General features: G+C 46.9%; 1 non-coding gene across 1 annotated transcript; it reads right to left on the reverse strand.

Annotated features, from left to right (window-relative positions):
• Positions 1-4,791: 4,791 nt before the first annotated feature.
• Positions 4,792-4,863, reverse strand: Trnaa-ugc (transfer RNA alanine (anticodon UGC)). Its single transcript has one exon. It is a non-coding gene; the product is annotated as a tRNA-Ala (tRNA).
• Positions 4,864-6,879: the final 2,016 nt, after the last annotated feature.

The raw sequence follows: 6,879 nt of genomic DNA on the forward strand, positions 1-6,879 counted from the left end.
TTCATTTTGTGTTGCTAGAATTAAGTGCCTGAGGCTGGGAACTTTTTATAAAGAGAAAGAGGTTCTGTTAGCTGACGTTTCTGGAGATTCAAGAGCACGGTGTCAACATCTACTCAGCTTTGGTGGGGCTTCATGGCAATGGCACCCACCAGTAGTGGGAGCATGTATGGAAGAGAGCACATGGCAAGACGGGAAGTGGGGGAGATTCCAGGGCCAGGCTCACTCTTTGGGTAATAATTCACTCGCATGGGAACCAACCAGGTTCTTGGAGAACTGCATTAATGCTGTCTAAAGGCAGAGCCCCCAGTGTCCAAATTTTCTTTCACTATTTCCTATCTCTTATCACCACCTCCACACTAACACACTGAGGACCAAGGCCCAGCACATGAACCTTTGAGGGACACACTCACCATATCTAACCACCGTAGTGGAGCTAAAACCTCATCCAACTCATCTTGAATGGCAGTTGGGAAAAGCAAGACTCCTAAGAGCCTTTCTGCTGGAAGGTGGTGCTGGTTTGGAGCCCTGGAAGCTCATCCTCAGGCAACTAGCTATGTGGCAAAATATGCAGAATCGAATGGTTTAAGGTAAGTAACTAATTCATTGTAATCTCACAATTGTGTGGCTGGGAAATTAGGGTTGGGCTCAGCACAGGGGCGTGATTCTTCTGCTTCACCTAAGTCTGGTGCATCCAAGGCCAGCTCCTTGCTGGGTGTGGTTGGAAGGATGGACTTACATGGGACTGTTGGCTGGAGGACCTACACATGGCTCTTCATAATGGAGTCTTAGAGTCATTGGACCTCTTTCCTGATAGCCCAGATTCCCTAGAGACCCAGATAGAAGATGCCAGGCTTCACCTCACCTAACCTCAGCAGCTCTAGAATGTCTCTTCCATCTCATTTTGTTGGTCAAAACAGATCACTGACACCAGCCCCGATTTAAGAGGAGGGAGATTTGTCTCCACCTTTCATGGGGAGAAGAACGAACATCCTGTTCTCATTTGTAATCTTCACACTTCTGCTCAGGGGCTCACCAGGTCTTGCGGAGGCAGCGAGGTGGTGAGAGAAAGGATTTCCCAGTCTCACGGCCTGGGTTGCAATATCGCCATTTCTCTCGAGTTCAGTTAATATCTCATCTCTGCCACGGATCCCCAGTTTCCCTCTACACACAATAGAAACAATAGAAGAGAAAGTAAGATCATATATAAAAAGCCCAGACTGGAGTCTGACATCTAGAAAGGACACTTTTCCTGGAGCTTTTGATGACTTTACAGTGAGAATGATAATGTGGGCCGAAAAATGAGTCTGTGCGGGTTTATTAAAAGGTAGGCTCAGTCTCATCTGTGAGCCAAGAAAAAGTTCCAGAGACAGTATAAAAAGAGAATGGAAAGGGAAGAAACATTAAAAAAAAAAGAAAAGAAAAAAAGAAAAGACATCAGGGTATATAATTAAAGCTAGGTATAGTTTTTTTTTTTTGAAACTTATTTTAGTTTTATAAATATCTTTGTGTGCTGGGTCATGATATGAAATGTTTTGTTTGTAAGACGTATTTTTTCTTTTTACTGAGGTTGATGATCAAAAGATTTTGAAAGTGAGGGAACGAAGGTGAAATGCTTTTGCCAACTGTGTCAGTGCCCTGTCATTCCGAAGGATGATTCTTGTGATGTTGAGAAGGGTCTGAGAACCCAGGGCGGGCCCAGAGGAATGGCTTAGTAAATATGCAAATCCCACCAGGATCTTGGCCTTGGGGATATTTGACTGTCAAAAGCAACAAAGTTAAACTCCCTGGAAAGCTCAGCTTTTGCCCTGGTGTCAATTTTGAATGATCTACATAGTCCTGAAGATCATAGGGATGCAAAGCATCCTCATAAAATCCCACCAGACTCCCATATCTTATTCCCTGAGTATCTTCAGTGGGTTTCTCTCCCTGGATCTTAATGTAGGTACAGAGGAGGAGGAGCTGAGTTGGGGATGGATTGGGGGAGATGTAAGGACAAAAGACCATCAAAGCAGGTTTGTGCTATCTATCTGCTAAGGACTCCCACCTTCCCCCCACCACCCCAGAATGGCACCCTTCTGATGCCAGCCATGTGATTCTCATGGGAGCTACTGGAGGTGACCACCCCTTCTATCATATGTGACTATTTTTTTTTTAAAGAGAGAGAGAGAGAGAGAGAGAGAGAGAGAGAGAGAGAGAGAATTTTAATATCTATTTTTTTTGAGTTTTCGGCGGACACAACATCTTTGTTTGTATGTGGTGCTGAGGATCGAACTCGGGTTGCACACATGCCAGGCGAATGCGCTACCGCTTGAGCCACATCCCCAGCCCCATATGTGACTATTTTGACAATTGATCTGAAATGGCCAATAAGAGCTCTTTCCTGAGACGTTGTTTTGGGTTGCTGTTGTTGTTTTGGGGGGTTGGGTAGAGCAAGCTTCTATCATCCCTGCCCGGTGGTAGAAACCCTAAGAGGTGAAACTTGAGAGTTACTGTGTCAAAATGTCTCCAGATGGAGGAAGCCGATCTTCAGGGAGAAAGAACAAATCCGGCGTGCAGAGAGAAGCATGAAGGGAAAGCAGCGGCCGCCCACGTTGTTTGGAGTTCTCAGAGGCACTTGTTCAGGAAGCCCAGCTGTATCCTTACTTTGCTCAAAGCACAGCTGTTCAACCTTCCAGTCCACGAGCTCATACTTCCCCTTTTGCTTAAGCTTATTTGAGATGAGCTTCTGTCCCCTTGCATTCCTAAGTCTTTCTCCAAATACTCTTAAAAGGAAGCAAGTTGGTGGGATTGGAAGGGATGATTCTGAACACTGTCATTTTTCCTGGGCCTTTGTCATGCTGGGAACAGAAGCTGCCACCCTCCACCCCCCCACCCCCCATCTTTTTCTTCCTGCCCAGGCATCTGCAGGATGCACAGCCCCAGAACCAGGTGCAGCCTCAGGGAGAGAAGCACCAGCCAATGCACACCCTGGATTTGCCAGCTTGCATACTCTCTCCTGACGGGAGCAGTTGAGGGCAGCCAACTCTCCCCGCCACGTGGATCCTCCCAGCTCCTGCATAGTTAAATGCCATGATCTCCACTGCCAGGGGCTGCCACATCAGGAGCCTTGGATTAAGTGATTTGTCTCCCTCCAACACAGCTGCTCCCTGGTTCCTGTCTGACAAATGCGGTTCATTAGGGCTGACAAAGATGAATGTCCTTGTTTATGGAAGTCGGCTAAGTGCTGTTCTTGGGGAGCCAGTGGACCTGGATCTGAAGCAAGGTATACATCAGGTTGGCTCCCCAACACTTCCTCTCAGCCACAGGCTACGATGGGGACACGAAAGCCAAGTTATGTGCCTCCTGCCAAGAGTAGATCCCACAAGAGTTTCACGGTTGGGGTACAATGAGATTTGGCAGCTGACAGCAGCTTCTGTCGCCACCATCTGAGAGTCAGCCTGGTTTTGAAGGCGGTTGCCCTGTGATGTTCTTGCAGGACACCCAGCCAACAGGCACACATCTGGGTCACTAATATCCACTAGACAGTTCCTATAAGCTGAGCATATGGGGAGGGTGGCTTGTGGGATGAGAAGCTGGGGCGGTGGTTACCTAGTGAGGAAAAATTCTCAGAAACACAATGTAGGCAAAGCCAGGATTCACCAGTGACAATTCCCATGAGTACCTGAAAGAATGCTAGCCACAGCCTGCCTTCCTGTCCTCTGACCATATTGACTTGAGTCAACAACTCCACATAGAAAAGCCCAGAAAATCTAAAGCAATGGTTCCTAGCCTGGCTGGGCAGCAGGAACTCTTGTAGCTGTGGTTTTCAAACTTTTGGACCATCGTTCACAGTAGGGAGCACATTTTATATCACAATCCAGGTGCACATGCACGTGCGTGCACACACTCCCCCATTTCAATAGCTTCACCAATGTTTCATTTTTTTTTTATTGGTACTGGGGATTGAACTCTGGAGCACTCAGCCACAGAGCCTCATCTACACTCCCTATTTTGGATTTGATTTAGAGACAGAGTTTCATTGAGTTGTTTAATGCCTCGTTTTTGCTGAGGCTGGCTTTGAACTTGCCATCCTCCTGTCTCAGCCTCCCAAGCCGCTGGGATTACAGGTATGAGCCCCTGTGCCTGGCACCAATGTTAAATTTTACTGAGTGAAATTCGTTCTGATGTTTTCTATTTCATTTTGTTCTATTTATTTTCATATTTTTTATTGGGTTGCTGAGTGCAACCCAGAGCGGGTATTCTACCACTGAGTTACATCCCCAGACCTTTTTATATTTTTATTTTGAGACAAGGTCTCTACTAAGCTGCCCAGGCTGACCTCAAACTTGGGATCCTCCTGCCTCAGCTTCCCAAGTTGCTGAATTCCAGGTTTGCACCACCACGCCCAGCTCATGGTGATTTTTAGAACTTCACATTAGCCTTGTTGGAGCAAGAACTCTGGAGAAGGGAGCGTATATGCAGAGACTCTCAGGATGGATAATCATTAACCAAACAGGGGTGTGGAGGAAAAGCATTTCTGACAGAGAAAATCACATCTGCAAATGCCAGGAGGGGAGAATGAGAGAGAGTGACATCTGGCATATTGGAGAATCTGGAAGTTCAGCTCAGTTAGAGCAAGATGTTGGGGGAAGAGAGTGATGAGGGATAGGCTGTGAGTCAAGGGGCGCAGTCATGGGGACTTATAAGACACTTGAAGAATTCAGATTCTGTGCAGAGGGCAGCAAGAGGCCCCTTTCTTTCTTTCTTTCTTTTCTTTTCTTTCTTTTTTTTTTTTTTTTTTTTGTGTGTGTTTGTGTGGTGCTGGGGTTTGAACCCAGGGCCTTGTGCATGCAAGGCAAGCGCTCTACCAACTGAGCTACATCCTCAGCCCAAGAGGCCCCTTTCTTAGGGTGCATTTCAATTATGCAGAATGGTGAGCTTCATGGTGACATATATTTGCACTTACATAAAAACACAACTTGATCAATTTCACTCTCCAGTGCCCCCACCCTGCCCTCCTTCCTCCCCAACTCCACCTTCTACCCTAACGGTCACCTTCTACTTTCATGCTGATCCCATTTTCCCCTCTAGCTTCCACATATGAGAAAAAAAAACAAAACAAAACATAGGATAATTTCCCAAGTCTAACTTGGTCTGCTCAAAATTATGGTCTCCAGTTCCACCCATTTTCCTACAAATGACATCATTGTGTTCTTTATTGCAGAATGAAACTCCGTTCTGTATACACACCACATTTCAATGAGATGTTCTTAAAGGATTTATGCAGAGGAGTGACCGAGGTGAACATTTTCTGAAAGATCACTTTGATGTATGAAGAATGGATCTGGGGGACAGCAGACGGGGTGCAGGGAGGAAGAGATGCAAGGCTTGGATGCAGGGAGACCAGTTGGCTGGCCACCAAGAACACCTGTGATGTGATTGAAAACTCACCACCCCTGAGGGGAGACAGAGGAGTACAGGGTCTTTCCTTAGCTGACACCAGGCTGGATTTCAGCCCCTACTACCCTCTGACCTAGTGTCCTTGAACAAGGCATAGCCCAAATGACCATGGATGGCTGCCCTTCCACCTCAGAGGCAATAGCAGAGGTTCAGAAAGGAGATCCTGATACTGCAAAAGACCAAATGGGATAGTCAAGAAATATTTATGATCTGGAGGTGGGATTAGATGGCCTTGAGGGTTTCTTTTGAGTCACAAGACTCTGGGATTCTGGTCCATCCTTACCCACTTTCCTTGTCCAGGGTTGTGCTGTCATGAGTTGGTCATGGAAGTGGAGGGGGCTTAAGGACATCAGTCTGGAATCTACATCACAGCTGGGAGAAGAGCTCTTAGGGGAAGAACCTATAGGAACATGCCAAGCCCCCTCCCCACTTTCCAGAGCACAAAGCCTGACCAGGGAAGGAGGGCAGAGCTTTGAATCAGATTTGAAATATAAGTCTTAAACCTGACAAACTTTCAGATGCAGAAAGTGACCAGCAAGTTAGGGGCTGTGCTGCTCAGAGGGCGGTTGGGGGCAGGGAAGTGGGTGGGTGATGGAGTTAAGTCTGCTCAGCTGGACCCACAGAATAACATTTTTGTCTCATACTTGTTCTCCATAAAGGTGGGGCCACATGTAATGAACCTGAGAGGCTCCAGCTCTGTGCCTTCCCCCTCTGGCTGAACCCCACGTCCCACACATCCTGCACCCCTCCTTTTTCTCTCAAGTAGTGAGCTCATGGGGTGGAAGTCAAGATCTTCTTAACTCCTTTTTCACCCCAACTGGGAGGCCTGTCACTGTTTAGCAGCTCTGTCTGGATTAGGGTCAACCAAATTCAGTGTGAAGAAATAGAAAGTCCTTTTTTTTTTTCTGCCTCTGGTCAGAACCATTGCTCTCCAATTCGGCTTTACAAGCAATCCCTGAATTTTGGATAATAGAGAAGAGGCTGCTTTAATGGTGCTTATTTTGATTTCTCAAATTGGCTAGAAATCACAGGGTGTCTGAGTGTGGGTGTAGGTAATTAGCCCTCAAATATCATCCAGTAAATGCGTCTATATTCCCACCCCCTCCATCCCTATTTTTAAAAGTAAGGGCTCAAAGGCTGCCCGAGCTTTCAATATGATGCATGTTATTTGCAGAGCCACACTGCCTGGCCCACCTGGACACTATTTTGATGAATGGACTTCTCTTCTGAGAGAAGAAGAGCAAGGCAGCCTGTGGGTCAGGGTTAGGGACGCAAGCAGGTGACCAGAGAGGTCTGGCATGAAAACAGCCAGAGGGTGCCTGTCACTCAGAGCCTATTGGGGCCACAGGAATAGAGAGCCCCAGAAAGCAGACACCAAAACCCAAACCACAGACAACAATGGCAAAAAGAGCTAATGCTCCCCCCAGTGTGTGCTAAGCA

Source organism: Callospermophilus lateralis, chromosome 11 (genome assembly GCF_048772815.1).
Source record: "Callospermophilus lateralis isolate mCalLat2 chromosome 11, mCalLat2.hap1, whole genome shotgun sequence".
In the NCBI taxonomy this organism is placed as follows: Eukaryota; Metazoa; Chordata; class Mammalia; order Rodentia; family Sciuridae; genus Callospermophilus; species Callospermophilus lateralis.